The sequence below is a fragment of the Rissa tridactyla genome, chromosome 1 (genome assembly GCF_028500815.1).
Source record: "Rissa tridactyla isolate bRisTri1 chromosome 1, bRisTri1.patW.cur.20221130, whole genome shotgun sequence".
Lineage (NCBI taxonomy): Eukaryota > Metazoa > Chordata > Aves > Charadriiformes > Laridae > Rissa > Rissa tridactyla.
This window is the reverse complement of record NC_071466.1, coordinates 82,636,371-82,655,307: the sequence shown is the minus strand read 5'-3', so window position 1 is coordinate 82,655,307 and position 18,937 is coordinate 82,636,371. Positions and strand designations below refer to the sequence as shown.

Genomic DNA, 18,937 nt, shown 5'->3' with positions numbered 1-18,937 from the left:
ACTTGGTTATAAATTCTACGGAAAGACTTTAAACCGACACTGCTCTAGAACATCAAGGTATATATAAAAACCTAGGAAGAACAAAGATGCAAATAAAAAAATCCTTAACGTTCAGTTCAATCAAATCTATTTCCCAAATCATCACTTTTATCGTTACTTCACCCTTAAGATAATGTTTTCCTCTAAAAGCTGCCATAAAATTCCTTTACAGAAAAGCAATTAATATAGTAATTTCAATTATACATGAGATATAGGTCCAACACCTTCAACGTTTATTTGTTGAGGCATTTCTAATACCCAGAATGATGACAGCTTTGCGAAGATTAAATACGTGTATTAATTTAGGGACTGACTTAGGTTGAGCATAACCTATGGCATAATACTGTTTGGCATAAAATGGAAATTCCGTTCGTATGTTATAATACCCCATTAACGTTTCCTGACACCAGATTTGGGCTACACTTACAAATACACTGCAAAATAGAGAGATCATTGGGACTGGTAATTGCACTTCATCTGATAATGCCTGTAATAAGCCAATAACTTTGTCTGAACTAAAACATGTCTGTCTTCGAACCAGAAGTCCTTCCCCACCCCAAAACAAAGCTGACCAGAAGAATTCAATGGTAACAACTTCAAATGACGGAAATACTACTACAGCCACATTCTAGCTATTCCAATGGCCCAGTAAGCGCAGCATTCAACCACTAACAAAAAGCACAAAACCTCACACACAGCAAACAGAAAGACTGCATTTACCTGCCTTCTAAAACTACTTTAGTATTCTTGACATTGAACTGTAGTAGAATTAAAAAAAAAAAAGAAATTCCTCACCTGCTTAAATGTATGGTTTGAATAGCTCTGTACAACAGTACAAAGATCAAGTCATTTAGGTAAAATAATAAAGAGCTTCATCATATGTTATGGATTCTCAAACATGTATAAACAGTTTAATAAGATGAAGATGTACATAAACTTGTGCACCACTAGTTAAAGTAAAAAGTTTCCATTACTAACAAATACATACATGAAATACATCATATAATCACGCAAATCCAAAGCTGCTGTATTCAAGAAAGAAAGTGTTACTATGGACTGGCATATGCATTCTTTCAGTAATTCATCTAGCAGTCAGGCAGACCAAATATTGCCAAAATACTGCTGATCTCCCTGGAATTCAGTCAAATATTAAAAATATAACGTACAGCATTTTTTCGTGAACTCTCATGGTTTTGTTCTAAAGACATCATGTTTACAATTTCCCAAAGTAGTCTAGACATCGGCTCCTAAATTACCACACTATAGACAAGATTTTCTTTGGAATGAGTTATGAGACATGCTCGCCTGTTATACAAACACACCCTCACCCTTTATTCGTAAGTAAAGCTAGCACATGATACTTCAACCTTTCACACTCCAAGAACTTTAATTCAATGCTCTCCGTGATCCCACCAGGGCTCAGACTTCCAGGACAAGGACAACGCTCGCTTTCTGGAAAAGGGAGACTGAAGAAAGCCAATGCACCTGGTCTAACCAGTCTTCATTCCAATGTCATAAAGCACGCATCAACAGTTTAATTAATGGTTTTGAAGGAAACCTTGTAAGAAAAAGAACACATAAAAAGCTGTCTTCCAGATATTCAGACCATTATTAACTTGATGCCGCTCATTTTAAACTACATTCAAAGTTGCTCCAAATTGGATTCCCTTCAGACAAAGCGTTAACGTCACATTGATTCTTGATTCAGTCACCTTTATATCTATGTAGCATGAACCTCCTTCATTTAATTCACCTAGGTCAAAACATGCAAAGCTTAAAGTAAGAATTGGAAGTTTGTCCCTGTGTTTTGCACTGAGTTAACTAAGTCAACTGAAAAAATACATTTCTCGTTTAACCAGCACAACTCTGGGGACAAGATTATTTTTTTTCCGGTTAAGGAAACTAAAGGTTTCCAGAATAATAAAGACAAAACGGAACAGATGCAGATATGGATATTGGAGGTCAGCCACAAATTACAGCAGTTGACTGCTGAAATTGAGTATCTTCTGGAAATGGTGCTTTACCCTCTGTTTTTTTTTAATTAGCTTAAGCACTGTAAAATAGGACAGGTCTTTTCTGCTTCTATATAAAGCATTGTACAAGTTGCGAGTACATCTGTTAAAACATTTCAAAGTATTAAAATAAAGACAAAAAACTTTTTGAAGCATTACAAAGACAGAATAAAAATGCTGCCCTGGGCTGCCCTGAACTATGCTATTCACAGTAGTAAAGAGTTACAAAGACACTTCATCTGTCACCAGTGACCAGCTCCTGTCCCCCCCCCAACAACAGGTAGACACTAATAAGAAGGTTCTGAACTTCCAGCTGAAGGCAGAATTCCTCTGGGACCAGTTTACAACATTAACTGGTTGCGGCCACAGGATCCACAGCCCAGGTACAAGTGACAGCCTTCCACAGGGGCCAATTTTGCATATATCAAAGAGCCAACCATAACTTCGGATTAACTGATTTGCTGATTCTTCATTATCTCAAAACGTTTATCCTTTCCAAAAATAATGATGCTCTTCAGTCATTAGGCACCCAGACTTTTGTGACACTGAAACCCTTCAAAAGCAAATACAGAAACACATAAGAAAGCTTCAACACCCGAAATCCTGCACACCAAGCTGAGAGAAAAATCTTTGAGCATTATCACACACCTGTCACCTCTAACTCTGCCCAAATTAAATGTTTTTGTTAAGAAGAAATGGATGTCTAGTATTTGCACACAGTAAACCAGACATATCTGAAAAGCCAAGTTTTATTAATATTTTCTCTGCATCAATTATAAAGCTAAACAGGCAGAATATCAAAATCAAACTACAAAATAAAACCAAACAGTTGAATAAAACTGTTTCTAAGAGGTATTTTTCCTTCTCCTTGTCTATATATTTAATATCTTTAGCCACTACACATACACAGAAGGATTCCAGAATACATTACTATAACTTTCTGAATAGGCAGCAGCAACAGATATTTCTTGAATGCATCAGTTCATGGTGGGAGTGGGTGGGAAGGAAAGAAGACAATGCAAATTAAAAAAAAAGAAAAGCAAGAGGCAATGGCCAAACACCATTTTAGACAAATTACTGCAAAACTGCTCTCAGCTTTAGTATACTTTGGTAACAGAATCTAATTCTAATCCCCAAAGAACCCACAAAAAACTCAACCTTTAGGTAATAAAGGAACATTCCTGGGTTCTAAGAAAATGCACACTTCAACTCTCCCAAAACACAATTTGACCAATACCGTGGGGCAGGAATTTCATTGTCATGGATTTTCAAAAACAGAACCAGATCACTAAAAAAACAAGGCATCAGAAAATATTAGATAAGATCCTCAGTCTTCCTATGGCCCTGATGCCACATCAGAGGGCCCTGGCTGCTTGAAATCCCTAGGTCTAATTGAGCAAAACTTCCCCTGGGAGGAACTAAATTAAGACAAACAGAGTCTGTTTTTTCAAGATCTTGAACAGGAAATCGAAAAGGTGTTTCCGAAGTAGAAACACCCCTGTAAACTAGCTGCCATCTCTCAGACAACGTCTAGATGCCTAAATTACATCCAGGGTCACCTTGTCTTCAAAGGTGGGCCTAGATTAAGAGGAAAGCACTAACCACAAGGGCTCATTATGAAAAAGAAACACCAATTTCTAAAGAAAAGTCACCATTTGTAAGGGAGACAGGGGGAAGGATGCAAACTGCCCAAAGTGCTTCTGGTTTTGCTCCTGATTTTGGCTTGGTCCAACAGCAGAGGCAGAAAATGTCTAATAAAATTCGGTGCTCCTCAACAGACAACTAGGAGAAACATTCTCTTAAATCTGCAGCCCGGGCCTGGGCAGCAGTGCACTCCGAGCCTGCAGGACCTTCTCTGTGAAGGGTCTGTGGCCACTCAGCTGTGCCACGACCCACCAGCAGCCCCAACCCACCCAGCTCCTCCAAGCAGGCTGCCCTGAAGAAAGCATCCCCTCCTCAGCGGCCACAGCCTCCCAACCCCACCAAGCAGGGCAGGGACAGGCCCCACGCACACTGCCCAGCTGCTGGAGCAAGGAGCTTCCTACACGGTTCAGGAACAGCCCCACACCCTCCACCAACTTCCCCTTCCAGACCATTAATATTCACTAATAATTATAATTCACCAGTTGGGACCGTTTTGTTGATCTCGAGTGATTTGGTTTGATTTTCTTTGTTTGTTTTGGTGGGTTTTTTTCCCCTCCCTGACTTTTGCTCTGGTGTTGTTTGCTCTGCCGTGACCAGTGGCTCCCCGCACCCCGTGGCAGCACACACCAGCCAGGCACGCGCTGTTTGCAGCAAAGGCCACCACAAAGTCCAGACCCGCCGTTAGAGCACTCTGGAGTACACCATGGTTTTCCTCACTGGCCAGCCTCTATTATGGATTCAGCTCTTCTCAAGTAGCCAAGTCATAAAAAAAGGCTGGATTTTGAAATGAAGTTTGGCAAACTACATACTGACTGCTTAGTCAAAAGCACAACAAATTCACCAAACTGTACATACATTTTCAAGATAAAATTCCTGTATAACTTTTTTCTTAATCCAATGATCTGTCTTCATTTTACAGCATAGTTTAACCTCGACTTCTGAATAAAGTAACGTTACTGAACATCTACGTAATCCTTCATTAAAATAAATCCACAATACAGATGGCCGGACAGAAACTTGCACAAATGAGATTCTGTGCTCAGAACAAAGACTTAAAGAAGGTAACTTGTATTCAGAGTCATCGCTGGGATACGTTTCCCTTAGAAATAATGTGCTACCCTACAGCAAGGAAATAACAGCACCAGCTCTTCTAAAGGTCATTTCAAATTCAGTGTTTTGAAGACCACACTGTATTTTGCAGTAATTTTCATTCTTTTTTTAAAACAACTCCAAATAAGCACAGGAAAGAGCACTAACAGCATCAAATCAATGTATTTGCTTCAATTAATTTTACAGTAACATAGGCCAACACAGCATACATCAATGTGCAAAACGGCATGCACCAGATGGCATTAGGCAACTACAGTAATGAATCAACATCTTTAAGCATGGAGAAAAACGTGTGTTCATTATCGAGCAATTTTTAGTGGGTTTTTTGTTTGGTTTTGGTTGGTTGGTTGTTTTTTTTAGTGGAAACAAGTGTTAACTGCCTTTAACACTTGGTATCGCAAACCTGGACTACCTATGCTAAAGCAGCTGAGAAGCACATCACTCCCACAAATATTTATTTGTTGATCAGCACCTCCTGAGCCATGGTTTGCCACTGTTTACAGCACGTCAAACAAGCTGGTGGCAGTTGCTTTTAAGCCCACTCTGTAAACTACAGTGCTTAAGGAGCTGGTTAAAAAGCAGCTCTAACATCTGTGCAACAGGGCAGCACAGACAGTAACTTCATCAGACACCTTATTCTCAGTCCATAATTGACCTTTGCGTTACAGCTACCTGAGCTTACGTGGGTCAAGAAAAGTGAGTGGCATCAGCTGTCTACCTCTCTTGTGACCTCGTGCTGAAGAAAAGCATTCAGGAAAGATGGAAATAATGTTATAAAAACTCAGCAGATAGCGCGTTTCAGATCATCACATCCTGTGTTGTGCTCTGCATTGAATCAATTGACTCCAAACCAAAAAGAATTCACTTTTTCATGCTAGGCAGTCCCTTTACATTTTTTTTAAAATCTCACTAACACTTTTCTGATGGGCAGGGTATTATAACGTATTAGATGAAAACTGTTCATCATACGCAACATATTTGCTGCTACATGTCATGCTAATAGGGCAGATGGCCATGAAAAGCCTGAACAAGTAGATTTTGTGATGCAAAATGTACGTGAAGCTACATGTATGAGATAACTTGTATGATCTGTAGACTTAGAAGAAGTAACAGAAGTTCACATTGCCTGCAAACACCTACAAGAAATGTCCCTGAGGCCACCCTCTAACCTTTCACTATTCTAGAAACAATAAACATTTACTAACAAGCAATAACAGAGAAATAATATAATTTTGTTTTTATCCTTTATCATACTCCCAAAAACCAGAACAGCTAAGAAATATTGGCTTAGTATGTTGAAACATAAAATAAAATGCTATGTCCAATTGCAGCTCTCACTTAACTTGTCTGGCTGCTCAGGAACTGCTGAAACAGTTCCACATAAGCAGCCAAGTCTTCCAAGCAGCTATCCATTTCTTAACAGCAGCTATGATCCATATCCAAATTTGGAACACAAATATTATGGGAAATTCTTGCTGAAAATATACCCACATTTCATCAAGATGACCAAAATTCCTCCTTCAAAAATCATAGCCAGGTTAAAAGTCAGTGCTTAAGACAACTGCTTTTGTTTCTACTAATTATTCTTTTTCTACAGAGGGTAAACAATAAAAAAAATGGGGGCAGAGGGTTAAGTAAGTCTGTCCATGAGCGCTTTAAAATATGTTTTGTTTGCGTATGCACAGATAGCCAGAAGTTACAGGCAAGCGTACAAAGCCACCAGCCAGAACCTAAGATTAGCATCAGGGCAGAGGCAATCGCCGGAGGGGTTGGCTGAAGGCAGGCAGTCTGGGCAGCAGGTGACTTGACATCTAGACCAGAAAACGGACAAAATTACATATAGCGGCTGGGAAGAAGCCATAAGAGGACAGCAGCAATATGCAGCAGTTAAGACAGTTAAGGGGAAAAGATTACGAGACTACAGTCTTATTAAACTGATGTCAAATTGGACCTTCCTGTTGCATATGTTCTTAGCTAGAACCAGTAACACACAAGATATTTACGACTCTTCTTTTGCCAATCCTAATAAAGCTGCCTTTGTTACTCAAAATCTCTAAATATTTACAAGATTTACAAGGACTTGCATATTGTGAGAGAAGTAAAAAAAAAAAAAAAAAAAACCCAAACAGATAAAAATCAAAAGCCTAAACCAAAAGATAAGGAAAATTTAATGGGGAACTTCAGAATCTGAGAAGCAAGCTGAATTCTTCCACCTGTGTAAGAACACAACTCCACACCTGTCCAGACACAGCACAGCTTTAGAGCAGGCAAGTAAAGCAGTATTGTAGTTTTCTCAGTTCTGAATAATTTATAACTTTTCCACGGATTTCTGTGAATAACAGGGTTTTCCAACTACATGCTATTGGTAATTAAGGTCCTAGTTAGTAAAGGCCAGCCCTGCAGTTACCTGTTTATTTTTTCCATCCTGCAAACCACAACTCTGCAAACTTCTGCTGGAGAACAGCAAGTCACCCAGCTGTCAGATTTCTACACCCTCAGTACACATTAAAGCCTATTTCTGTGTTCAGTTCCATCCAGCAAACTGCTTGGCAGTTGTATCCTTAGTTTTGTAACGACTCTTCTGGTCTGAGAACTCAAATTTCTGACTTGCTTACTTGGCCATAATCCTGCCCAGCAGTTAACTAAGCCGTTGTAGAAGACTCACTGGGAGAGGTGATGAGTTGCTACACCCTTACACAGAGGACAGTATACGCGCTTGTGTGTAAGCGTATGCATACACACACAAAATTGTTCTCTTCTGACTGCTGGTCACAACTTCTGTATGCAACTACCAGATGAGGAGGAAACACCTGGACTTTCCTAATGGAAGTCATCTGAGAAAGGGTGAAATGGTGCATCTGCGAGACCTTACCCACAAGTTCATATTAATAAGCCCTTTGGACATGAACAAGAATAACGGGAGGAGACTAAAGCAGGAAGAAAATGAGGCAGACAGGAAAAGGGAGGTCCGCAGCAGACAAGGAGGAACAAAAATGGGACATAAAACTCCCAAATTCAAGTTCATGAAGTTCTACATGTTAGAAGAAAAGGAGGCATCAAAAGAAGCTTTACATCTCAATAACAAGTAAGTAAAACGGTCTTAAATGCTGAAAGACAATATCATGCAGTGGAGTGCTTCCTGCAGACTCTTGCAAGATCACTTCAATTTTGTATCAAAAAAGATTAGCACATCCTCACTATTACATTGCCTCTTTCATTTCTAGTTTATTAAGGTATCTTGGCTATCTCTGGCGTAGTAAAAAAGCAACAGGGCAAAGCTCCCATCTACTGTATTCTCTCACTAACCTTACATACCCTATATCCAGAAAGATTATGCCAGCACTTGCTGACTAGCTTGCTACCCTGAAGTCTGACCTTGCTAGACTAAACTTTTCTTCAAAATTTTGAAGTCTATATGATTATCCCAAACATTATGGCAGAGATTTTTCTAAAGCCTTCTAACAGCCATTGGTAATTCAAGTTTCTGTACATCTGTAATAGTTAGCTCTGCACTGCCAAAGGCCTCCCCCCCACCTTAAATTTATCATTCTTCTTTACCAACTAGACAGATTGGAAATAACTAAATATATATATGTCTATATATGTGTATGTACATATATACACACACGCAATTAATGGTATTTGGACAAATCAATAAAAGTGTCAAATGACAGAGGCTTAACTTACATTCTTCAATAAAGAAAGTATTATAAAACACTTGTGAACGCTTTAAATCCCTTTAGACAAGTCTCAGTCAGCAAAACCGAGAATCTTATGTTAACTAGTAATCTTTGGGCTGACTAGAAGGCAAGAAGTCGAAGACGCATGGAGGTTAACACCAGAATATTGAGATATATACGCAACTACATTCTGTGATCTACAACTGCTCATTAACTAAAGAAAACCCTTCTCATACGCTGAGAAGGCCCATCATGCTAGAAAACATGCCAATGAACACAACGCTAACGTGATTTTATACTTCTGTAGTGTGGGAGAAACAATGTTTTAGAATAGGCTATAGCCAAACTATACTTAACTATTAGTGTTCCCCTAGAGGTAAACTGAAGTTTCATGAGATTAGAAACAGACATCTGTCATGTCTATGTGCACAAACAAGCTCAGTGCTACTACCAGTGAAAATTTAAGTAATTTTATGTTTTACAATATTTTAAGACCCAATCCTCCAAAAACTTACTATACTTGGAGTATATTCAATTAAATTTTACTGAAATTCATTTCATGAAACTATTTCCACCAATAAGTATTATACTAATAAAAGAGAAAACACATTAGAAGTTACCAGAAACCATTTCTAAAGAAATGTAGCAGAAAGTGACAAACAATGGGAGGAAAAAGTAAATGCAACTGGACTGAGTATAAAACAATGGTTGGAAAAATATATATTCAAGAGACCATTCTTTTCAAGTCTCGGAACAAAGTGATGTGTAGATAAGTGCCAAAAGAATATGCATACCATGACTTCACATACATCCTATTAAAAACAAATTGTGAGGTAAAACAGTAAACAAATGCCTCACACCCAAAGGAGTCTACATTGCCAGCTAATATTAGAAATTCAAGAAAAGAGTTTCTCCTTTAACCTTTCAGAACAGCCTTGCTCCTCCTTCTCTTCCAGCCTGCTTGAAAACAGTGTTATACTTGTCCCGTATTTTTCCTAAAAATATCACATACGGCATTTCTCAAACATGTTCAATTATCACATTCCTCAAAGTTTTATGGACTCTTCTACCATTTCTGCGTAACATCTTCTAACGTGCTACTGTGCTGTCACACACTGACGTTGCCTGTACAGCAGAGAAATTGTGCCTTGTAAAAGGCCACAGCCCGGGCCCCAAGCTCCACTCAGTGGAGTGGGTGCCCATGGGCACAGCGGGGAAAACTGCGACGAGAGACAGAGAGCCCTGCCCAAACCATGCCACGCATCTGCAAGGCAGGCTTTCCAGATTGCTTCGCTTCTGAAGTTTCTGAACTACATTACTAAAGCAATACTTTACATGGGAGCGAAAGAGTGCAACTAATGTGATACACACACATGATCCAAGGGCACCGTTTCAATCACTTGCCTGAAGAGTTACTAAGCTCAACTTAGCTCTAAGCAACTGAAGTGGAAATATGTTGACAGGATCTTTGATGCTTTTGGTTTCAGACTCCGTTTCTTGCAAGCAGTGATCTATAGCAGTCACCTCATTATTTAAGGTTTTTCCGCTCTTCCAGGAGTTAGAGACCCTTAGTCAAGCACATATGGGCGCATGTTTCAGCTGCCTAGAAGTGACGATGGACAAGTCATTAGTGAATACTGTATACATTAGCATACACATACAGACATCCTCAATTTACCTACTTATTTAAAAGCTTCAGTAAACCATATTTTACATGGTATTACAAAAACAGTCAATGGTTACCTTTAAGGTATTAAAGGTGGTCTAAAAATAAACCTATTAAAGAAAACTGTGCTTAAAATGTGTCTAATGTGTCTTTTTTTTTTCTTCCCAAACATATCAGGATATCTAACAAAACAAAACTGGATCTCCCTAAAACCTTTGCTTCTTTTATACCACTGGAGCAACAACCCCCTTGCTAAGTAAAATAATTTCTTTAAAGCACAGTAACTACCTAAGGAAAAAAGCAATAGTTCTGCAACAATTTGCAGCCTTGCTACGTTTTCTTCTCCACAGCTCACTCTTTGTCTTTCCTTTAAAGTTACAGATACAGCTGTCAAATTATTTACACTTTATGATAATCTAGTTTATATTATTTCTAAACTTTTGATTCTCAACATTCTCAACCTATCAGTCACAAATACAAATTCAGGTAAGCTACAAATATATAATGCTAATGCAGGTGTTGGGGAGAAGATTCTCTAAAATACGTACTTAAAATCTTACAACTGCTTCTACACTCCAGGTCGATCCCCTTGTCAGCCAGTAATTCTCAAGCTTTTAGGAAAACTTAGCCTCTGTTTTCCCAACATTTAATTATCCCAGTATTATTACTATTCCCCAAATACACTTGCCTCCTACAGTCCTCCTTAACGCTGACCTTGCAAACTACTAGCGTATTCCCCAATCAGTATTAGTAATTCAGTAACATATCCTAAAGAAAAAGATAGTTTTACAGATTTATGTTCATCTGAATTTTTTAAGAGGTTGAAGTTATGAAGTTTGATGCTATTACTTCTATGGTTCCCAGTAGCAGTGCAATATATTATATTAAAGCTTCAAGCTAGACCAATAAAGTACTTCCAAGTAAGCAGTATGAGGAATTACTCATAATTTAGTTGTCATGCTTTTGCTAAAATACAGGGGAAAAAAAAATATTTTGTGAAAAATTCAGCCAGATGATGTTGTTTTTAGGAATAGTAATAGTGCAGTAAGAAAAAAAAACAACAACAAAAAAAACCCCAACAACAAAAACTTAAGACAACCTGCTCAAACACAATATAAAAAAAAAAAAACTTAGAACTACTAGAAAAATTCATTTTCAGTATAAGAAACTAAATCAAAGAGTAAAACAGCACAAGAAGTGTTTCAGGTTTTTTTTTTTTTTTTTTTTTTTTTTACAGCATAAAATTTCAGATCTACCAAAAAGTGGGAAAGTAAAAATCAATCAACAGATGATAAAGCTCAGTTATAGAAGACACACCATGTCGTCAAACCTACACTGATCTTAATTTAAACACCCACAAGTAACAAGCAGCTTTTCACTGAAACAGCAGTGGGGAAAGCAGATTAAATTTATAAAGTAACATACTAAAGAGACTTCAACAGTAGATGGCCTCCTCTTCTTCCACCCCACCTCCCATGACCGAGAAGGTTAAAAATAGAGGCTTCCGTTTCCTTAGATTATTTCACTTTAAACTTTTCTAGAGCACTGAAATTAGCTACTTTGCCAGCTTCCTACATTTGTGTTAGAAAAGAAGGAGTGTTAAAAACACGCTTCCATTTACAGCAACTCAGGAAACCGACTTCTGTGGTTTGTATTATTATTATCATTTGCAAATGACAAGTCCCTCTAGAAGCTGAAGGTGTCCCTTCCAAAGTTTCCTTTTGGATGTCACTCAGACAAAGGCCCCTTGTACCACACAGACAAATATTTTGGGGGTAATCTTATATATTTGCATATTTTTCGATATTTATGCATTCCTTTGCAGTTAGTAAATGTAGATATATATTTTCAGTGCACCAAGTTCAATTCCCTGTATCAAAGAGCGGCTCCCGTACTAGGAAGGAGAGCTTAAGAGCTGCTGAAAGCCAGCTTCAGCTCCCTCCCTCCCAGCCCCAAGCCCTCAAGGAAGCCAGAGCCGCGGGAAGCCTCTAACTTCCACCATGGCAGCACAGAGTGGCCCCAGCTGACCAGCTCCATATTTTAAGGTCAGAAGGAACCACTGTCATCATCCAATTGATCTCCTGCATAATCCAGGCCACAAAACTTTAGCTGGTAATTCTTGCATCTAGCCCAACATCTCGCGGTTGACCTAGAGCATATTTTCCACAGTGGTAAAAGCAGTGTTTGTTTATATTGAAAAAGATGTACATCGCAGAGTAAGTATCTAAACTGTTTATCTGGAAGTATTGCATATCAACAAACAAAAAGTAGCAGGTATCCAAATACTGCTCCAGTATAGAGTTGTATCATCTACACATTACTATAATGCAGTGCCACCCATTCATTAAGAAGTCTGGTATGCTTTGTTAGGCATTGCCTCGTTAGGCAATTTTTTGATTGCTTCTAATTTTGTTAGACTGGCTGAAGTTCTCCCTCCTGAGGGTGTGCCTCATGAGAAGTTTCAATTAAAACAGCTCAGCCATTTTAAAGAATAAAGCAGAGGAAAAAAAAATGCTGTCCCTCCCCACTCCCATACTAGAAGTTCTACACCAGTCTCCCAAATAACCTCAGCGCTACTAACACCAGGGCCTGAATTTTTTAGGTCTCCTACTATCCCCATGGAAAAACATTCAAGTTTGGTCAAGGCACAGGGGAGTGGAAGAGGGGGAATATCGTTGCACGTGCTCAACATAACTCTGTGAAGTATGGAAGCCCCGTTCTTTGCAGATTTAATTTCCACTGAACATGCGCCAGCTTCTCAGGACCTCTCCTGACTACACACCCACCCAACCTCAGTGTGCCAGGACAACGCAAGGCTCGCTCCAGCTGCGGAAAAACACCGCCAGTCCAACTCCGCTCCTTGTATTCCAGGAACAGAGACTAGGAAGCCAGTTTGTCCATCCAGTCTCAATGCAACCCCTGTTAGCAACTGAACACCATGGAGGAAAAGAAGGAAGCAGGCACACCGTGATACGGAAGGATGAGGAGCATGGGAATCAGGTGCTGGAAGAAGAGCAGGTGGTAATCAGAAATTAATAAATGGTGCAGGGAGACACAGACAGAAGGAGACGCACAGGGAGAAGGACCTGCAGTCTCCTAAGGGTATACTAAGCCTTGCTCTTGGGCGAGGGGAGACACCAAAATACCCCACCCAAACAAAACCAGAATGCAACGACATAAATAAAGACAATTTCACAATAATGACAATGCAGACCTTAAATCTGGCATTTTAGAATATGTCTACGTTTGGCTATGCAACTTTTAATAGACGTGAAAAACCTTACACATGCATCACAAAAGCATCCCAGTTAGGAAGAGTACATTTAGGCACCAGGACCCATATCCTAAAGAGCCTTCTAAAGTTCGGAGAAAGAACAAAGCCTATTTTAAAAGTCTGATTCTTTTCTGAGAAAGTCAAGTATACACCAAATGAAAAACCAAAATCTCAAAAGCACCTTTGAATATCCACTGCTACGCAATGGATGTTGCCCCCAGGAACAGCAACTCCCAATACGAACACTTCCTTCATTGCTCAGGAAAGGTTAAGACCTAACAACATGGGAACTTGACATGGATAACATGTTTGAAAGCCATCTAATTAATCCATTTATCTGCTAAGATTGGCTAAAATTAAAAAAAAAAAATCAGACACTGGGAGCTACTCAGAAAATAATTAGATATTCATGAAGGAAATGAACTACTAACACATGAGTAATGATTGATTGACCAAGCAACTATTAAAAGAAAGGTGTGCAAAGACAGAGAGCTACTGTGTTTTGAGACATATCCTGAACAGTATGCTCGCTAAAAAGTATTTTTTCATAGTAACTGCAACTTCTTTTCTCAAGTAAGATCAAGTCTATCTTTAATGCAGAGAGCACTTCCAAGCAACAACAGAAAAGCCACAAAGACATCAGAAATACAGATTAAACGAACTGCAGGAGAAGTGAAGGAAAGAGGCCTGTCTGGTACGGAGTAACAAACAGGTTGGACAGATGCATTCAGAAGAGAAGTGAGGGTTTAGGTCTGACATATCTAAGCTCTTCTAAAAGCTTAAAATCTAAGCTCTTCTCAGTGCCAGCAGAAGGGACATAATGTTTTCTTTACTTAATACAGAAAATTACCTGCCTACAGAAATTACATGAAGCCTTGTCAGACTAACTGTTCCGTGCATTTCACAGCCCTTTGTGTTACTAGCAGAGGAAGCATCTAATATTTTCATTTCTCTCACTCCAATTTACCTACTGTCTTCAAAATTATTTATGGACGATACCTAACCATCAAAGAGACCCTTGGGTCTTTGAAGTGAGGATGGTAGGTAGAACTGTGTCCTGGACTTAGAAGCTGATCAGCAAAATTTGACTCAGGTGGCAAACTTTTCCCCAACACCACCAGCTATTTCCAATTACTGAAAGATCTACTGATTCAATCTCCAAGTGGCTTGAAAGAAGAAAAAAAATCCACAGTTTTCAGAAGTGTTGTAAGCCTGCTTGCTTAGTTGGGTTGATGAGCAACGCTTCAGGAGATCCAGTAAAAGGAGGGCAAGAAGCAGACTGAACCATGACTACTATTCCAGACAGCAGATGCCTAACGTGTGCCTAACTTTGTGACTAAAGTCTGTTTAAGAGACCAGGACTTCAAAAACTCACCACCAGCTCCTCAAAGGCTATTAGGAAACAGGTTCGAACTGAAAGGGAAACGATGGCGCACGGGAAGGCAGGCGAGCGTACAAAGTATGACAGGAAATTCCCAGAAAAATGTGGTAATGACTCTTATGCACTTACTCTGCTCCACACATTTTCATGTTGTATCGTTTTCTAAAAAACTTTTACTATTACCCATTTAGCAAGGAGACAGCCTCTCATAACACAGCTGTGGAAAAAGAAACATGAGTACTCCCTCTTTCCTCCCCCATCTTGTACTTATGCCACAATTGAACAACTAATATGAAGAAGAGATTTTTCTCACTGTTTCCTAGATCACTGCTGCTGCCAGGAAAGCCTGTCTTCTGCCATCACCCTTTGTCTAGCTTCCTTTTGCAGGTCTTACTTCCCCGTAAGTGAACTCAGATATTTACATACATTGCCACTTTCAGCGTTAAATCCACAGGATTCTTACTCACAAGATTTGGATTTTCTGATTTCTTACTGATGCAGCATGACAACAGATTACTGGAGATGGAAGCTGTCAGAACAAGGGTCTTCATTCCATCCCCTCACTGCTCATCATCATAGTTGAAAGTCTGATCCTAGATTTTTAATGTCCTCAGGAAGTTAACTTTCTTGACAATTTTGCCTTCAAATTCTAATTAAAGAACAAAGAAGATACCACTGGTTAAATAAATTGTTATCATATTGTATTAAATCTATTCCTCCTCCCTCCAATTTAAGAAGGTATTTTTAATCACTATTCAGCAGCACTGCTTTTCAGCCTATCTGATCATCTTCAATCTCTTTTCTGAACGGCCTTTTGATGTAGGGAGCCTCACTGCACGCCCAGTTAAACCCTGTTGGCTGTGCTACATTTTAATGGAAGCCTAGGTTTTACAGATATGACTGGTCTAGACCCTCTCCTTCCCTCTGGCCATACAATGAGCAATGCATCTTACTCACAATGAGTTAATGCTTCTAATTCCTGTAAAAGGCAGTTTTATGGAGACAATTTTCCCTAATTCCTCTCAACAAAGAAGCAGAATCACAGAATCACAGAAACTTCAGAGTTGGAAGGGACCTCTAGAGATCATCTAGTCCATCTCCCCTGCTAAAGCAGGATTGCCTAGAGCACATTACTCAGGACTGCATCCAGGCGAGTCTTAAAAATCTCCAGAGAAGGGGAAATGAAGCAGTAATGAATACATTAATTTAAGACATCAGTCAAGTCTCAAGTGGGAAGCTGATCTGGGAAAGAACACTGGTCTCCCTCTCTCATCCGTCCCCCCTCATAAAAAAAAAAAAAAAAACACATCTGAAAAACAAACTCTAAACTCTCTAAAACACAGAGTAACACGCAAGGCAGCATATCAACTATCCAAGACATCTCTAAACCACACTGCTTTCTGAGGTGGCACTACAGCAATGCTAAGGGTGGACATCCATGGACACAAGCACATTTCCACTGATTGAATGATCTGTACCTTCTCAAAATTCTAGCAAACACATAAAAGAGGCACTATTCAGCGTTTACTTCTTCCCAGAAAATGAATACTGACAGAAGCAAAGGATGGGATGGCATCATTGTTGCCATAATATAAATCCAGAATACTTAAAGGGATAACACAATTTATTGACAAGTGAGACAAATTTCACAATATAATATTTTATGCAATCCAAGAACAGTATAAAAGTAAACAAAAATGTTTAAAGAGCTCTTGTATATGGACTCTAACTGCTTTTAAAAGGAAAACAAATTATACAAATGGCATTTTCAATAGCAGCTTGTCTAACACATGGTTTAATTTGTAAGATATTTCAAGCATAGACAAGTTGTTCTAGCAACTTTTAACATCCAAACTTCAATGTCGAGAAGAAAAAAAAAAATCATTGCCTTCAGAGATCCAAGATTTTTACTTCTTGCTTCCTTCAGAAGTAGCCATGAAAATGAACTCACCTTTCCCTCAATAAACAGCTCATTTTGTACAATTAAGCCCAGTACATTCTTCCATTGTTTTGAACCTACACCACTTTGATCTCCAATTTCCAAAAGAGGAAAACTACAAAAGCATTCTCAAACACACCTCCCAGATCAGACATGTGCTTCCTCATACACACAAAGACAGCAGAAATTACTCTGTTCCCTTTACATAGCTTTAATGACAAGGTTTTATACATATACATTTTGACTGTACAAAATACATAGCTATCCCGATAAAAATACTCCTTTCTTAGTATTGCCCCCATCTTTCTTTCCTGGAAGCACACCAATGCCTTCTCACAGCGCTGGGAGCCACCCCAGCCCTCCAGAGCTGAGGGCAGCCAGTTCCTATGCCAGGACGGCCAGCCCCAACGGTGCCTGGGCCAGCACCACCGCGCTGCCTAATGGCACACGTTCCTCCAGCTCCTTCCAGTGCTCCTGTCTCAGGAGCTGGCACAGGAGCAACACATGCCGACAGCTTCGTGATGCGATGTCGCAGATGAGAAACTGGAGGGTTACTGGACACTCGATTATAAATGCAGTTTTTCCTACCACACACTGTCAATAGTCACACACATCTTATAATTTCTGATGATCTTATGACTACTGCTTTCCCCAAACAAAACCACTACAAGCTAAGCTGCCAACCATTCCGTGCTGTGATGGACACCTATTATTTGCCCCAATAAACCAAATACAAAGAAAACTTTTAACTGAAGCTACATAGCTAAAAGACACAGCTTAACACATGAGAGAAAGTATGCTTGGAGAAAATGAGAAACATCTACATCTATCATATGGTGCTTGGCAAGCACAATTGTAAGATGAAGATCAATAAGCCACAGTAATTTTTAATGTTCGTTAAAAAACATCATACCTACTGCCTTTGATACCAAGGTAGGAAGGGGGGAGGGAAGAGGTAGAGACACCACACCATTCCACCCTCAAATCAAGCTTGCTTACTGCTTCATTTCTTCCTAGTGTCATCAGCAAAACTTTGTATCAAATATCTAGGCAAAGTAACACAAGATTTAGGAACTGAGGTCTTCTGCCTTTGGAAGGCTGTAACTGAAAGTGTCAAAGTATCACCAATTTTAGGAAGTACTTTACAAAGGAAAAGCATGAACGTTAGCAGACAAAGCCCAGAAGAGAAACAAATCTTTTTAGCAGACAAAGCCAAGAGGAGAATTAAATCTTTATGTTACTCATTTTATTTGTGTTCATACAATCACATTATTAATTTATAATCAGAGCACCACCATAAAGTTAAGAAATACCATAATTAGTACCCACCTGAACACCAGACACAAGGAGTTTAAAAATAACAGTACACAAAAAAACATGGCAGAGCAGAGAACTGAACCCCAATGTCCCAAATCCCAAACCAGTACTGCTGAGCTATACTCTTTCTTGCTTTGGAGAGGCATGATTAAAATAGGCGGACAACATTTTAGGACTGGTATTGCACAACAACTAGAAGAGGAGGTCAGAAAAGGCATTGCAGTAATACAGCTGGGAGATAGGATTTTGGAAGACTAGGAAGAAAAAGGCGCTTTTCTGTTTCTATCAAGTATTTGAAAAGAGTAATTTAATTGTCTACTTTGAAGATTCAACTTATCCTCCCTAATAGCTGTTGTGATTGATGGATATTAGAAATCCTCCTAAAGTCATGACTTTATTTCAAAGATCTTTGCTTAAGCTAACTTTATTATATACAAATTGCTATACTACTGCAATCAACAGGTAAGAAAGTTATGAATCCATTTGACTAACACTGGTGATACATCCTATCATAATACACATCTTACGTATGCTTTATAAATATAACCCTACAAGAAACAACTAGTGACTACAGCTTGCACAAAAAGAACATTGACTGATCTCTGTAGAGAAAGCAGAATCACAGTAAAGGTCCTGTAAATTCATACAGTCAATTAATTACTCCACACAAACACTTCTAGAGTTTGTCTACACAGGATGTTTCCAGCAGACCCAAAGCAGCTCTGCCCTGGCTTCCCACGCATACAGCTACCAGCTACTTTGGTGTGGCACGGAGCTCCATCTAATATAACCTAGCCTATGCAGGGCTTGTTAGCTCAGGTTCGGCGATGAATTAACCACAGCCACCTGGCTCCCGACCAGCTCAAAGCACGAGC

At 39.2% G+C, this 18,937-nt stretch overlaps 1 protein-coding gene across 3 annotated transcripts in view; it reads right to left on the bottom strand.

The window, feature by feature from the left end:
- WWC3 (WWC family member 3) overlaps nt 1-18,937 on the bottom strand; it is a 105,321-nt gene that overhangs the window by 68,709 nt on the left and 17,675 nt on the right. The gene's annotated exons all lie outside the window — the stretch shown is intronic.